Source organism: Cherax quadricarinatus, unplaced genomic scaffold, assembly GCF_038502225.1.
Source record: "Cherax quadricarinatus isolate ZL_2023a unplaced genomic scaffold, ASM3850222v1 Contig341, whole genome shotgun sequence".
NCBI lineage: Eukaryota > Metazoa > Arthropoda > Malacostraca > Decapoda > Parastacidae > Cherax > Cherax quadricarinatus.
Window position 1 is genome coordinate 175,329 of NW_027195367.1, and position 2,586 is coordinate 177,914.

At 38.0% G+C, this 2,586-nt stretch overlaps 1 long non-coding RNA gene across 1 annotated transcript; it reads right to left on the reverse strand.

Moving 5' to 3' along the window:
- Positions 1-1,480: 1,480 nt before the first annotated feature.
- LOC138851330 (uncharacterized) lies at positions 1,481-2,358 on the reverse strand. Its single transcript, XR_011391151.1, has 2 exons — positions 1,739-2,358; positions 1,481-1,605 (listed from the first exon to the last, which is right to left on the reverse strand). It is a non-coding gene; the product is annotated as an uncharacterized lncRNA (long non-coding RNA).
- Between the last annotated feature and the right edge of the window lie 228 nt (positions 2,359-2,586).

The following is a 2,586-nucleotide window of genomic DNA, read 5'->3' on the forward strand; positions in this document are numbered from 1 at the left end:
TTAGTTCCTGGAATATTGCAAAAAATCTGCCCTTTACTCCCACATAACTCCCAAAGTATTTGGAATATTTCCAAAATTTGGTCACAGAAAAACGGAGAAATCATTATTCTACAACTTTTGTGAGTATTATATTCCATTTAATTCAGTAATAAAGGGAGAAAGTTTAACAATTGTTGAATAAGTTACTTCTGAGATATCGGCCGGGAGCGCCGGCCGGCCCCCGTCTTAAAAAAAAAAAAAAAAATTCGCGAAAATCGCGTTTGTTTGGGTGTATTTCTTAGTAAACTGATGCTCTAGTGCAGTTAGCCTCTAAACACCGTTTTCTCTTACTCAGAGACGACAGGGTGACCAGTTATACTTTTATATCGAAATATTCCCGATAATCTCTGGGCCATATTATGGCCTATTTTATTCAGTCTAGAGTATATAACATGTTTGTATGTTATTTAGAGTGTTTATTATATCATATTAGATCAATTCTGATAGACAAATAAGCCGTAGAGTTGATATATAAGCTGATATAAGCGTAATAATGGGTGATTCCTGCTGGCAGCTCGGGAGCGGGAACACTGCCGACCGTTCCCATCTGGTTCCCGGTAGTCACTAAGTCTGCGGATAAGTCCCGCCTACTGTTTTATGATGCCAAATAGTTAGTTATTATATTAGAAAGAATAATGCAAGAAAAGGCGATAAAAAACAGGAAAACAACTCCAAAAAATATACGGGCCGTGAGCAGACTCGGTACCAACATCGCCGTCACCATACCTGATATAAATGACTATAATTTCTTGTAGAAACGTCGTAGAACATTCATTCTGGTACCATTGTGTTGCCAAAGAGTTGAGCTATTTTTCAGTATATATAACTCAATATCCATATTTTTTCGATTTTTCGGTGAGCGCGCGCGGAAAATTGCCCTACAGCCCCCTGAGGGGTGGTTTGCGATTAAATATTTATGTTCACTTCCCTCTGTACGATTTCACTGAAATTTTTACCACAGAATCTAGGCATGTGAGACTAGACTGTGTATTTTTTTAATCAAGATCGTTCAATAAATAACGACATAAAAAAATAAAATGTGAGAAATTGTATATGGCCGCACTTAATATGGCAATGTGGCAATATCGAAGTTATTTTTTATAACATTAAATTATTAATTAATGCCAAACAGACCTTTTGTCAGAAAGCAATCATGCAATATAATCTTTTATAGTACCCAAAAAAAATTGTGAAGATGCCTTGACATGTTTTGGGACAATTTTTGCATTTTACACCCATGGTATACAAAAATGGTAAGGATTTTTATCAAAAGGTACCATCCATGTTATAGAACAATGTTCCGTGAATAAATCCTGTAAAATTTATAAAGATCGGTTCAATAATAAGGGAGGAGCTCCCCTAAAATTGAAGAAAATGGACTTTCCAGAAAAATGGAATAATACATTGAGACTTAGCTTATGGTGGGTAAAAATATTCCATGTGGCTTCTTATGTTTATTAGGAGTAGAAGTGAGCATATATAACATATTTCTGAAGTTCCATGCAGATCCCTCCATCCTGAAGTCCTTTGCAGATTGGCCAATCATGACGGTCCATACACATCAAACTGGAAAGAAGGAAATACACACTAAACATCGTATTGCCAATGATTATGTACAAAAGATGTGTAAATATACATATATACAATATTTATAAACATACACATACAATTAAACAACAAATTCGCATGAATTATTTACCTTTGATGAAGAGTAGGCATGGACATGGATCATCTAATGGCCTCCAGCCTCATAGGAGGTGTCCACCACGCTCTTCCTCTTCTTGCTTCTTCGAGCTTTGGGTCTCTGCATCTTTTTATCCATAGCCATCAGGCGTTTTTGGTTCAATGAGGAACGCCCATACCCAAGTCGTATATCCAAACAACTTCTTTCGTATCCTACATTGTAATCTGCTATGGCGTGGCTGACGGCGAAATCAACTTGCCACTTATTTTTATACAGGGCTTTGTTGCAATAGGACCATATTCTTTGGTGAAGGCTTTCATTTGGGTTTTGTGTTCGTCCCTGTATGCATCGTTTCATCATGTCATCTTGGGTGAGGTCCTTGTAGATTTCATGCACCTGATTGATGTAGTCAGGTTCTAGCTGAAAGCTCACTTTCATGGTTGTGTGGGATGGTGGTGGTAGGTTATCTGCCAGTGCCTTCTGGTAAAAACACCATGAAGCAGAACCAGGTGGACAAAGGTGATGTTGTGGGTTGTCGTCTGTGGAGGAACAGTGAAAGAAGCTTGCAAGTATTCCATTCCTCATAGTTTCAGCATCAGTTCCACAATTGTCCCTTAGGTTCTTCTGAAAATACTGAGCAATACACAAATAACCCGCACATAAAAGACAGAAGCTTACGACGACGTTTCGGTCCGACTTGGACCATTGACAAAGTCACACGGTATTGTGCCTTTTTGTTATTTAATACTGAGCAAGCTTGTCAATCATGAAATCTGTCAACAGCCCTTTCCTCTTCTGGTGATACTCCTTTCTCTTTTTTCCAGTTCTCAGTTGTTTTTCAGTGTAGTGCAATTTTACCAAGC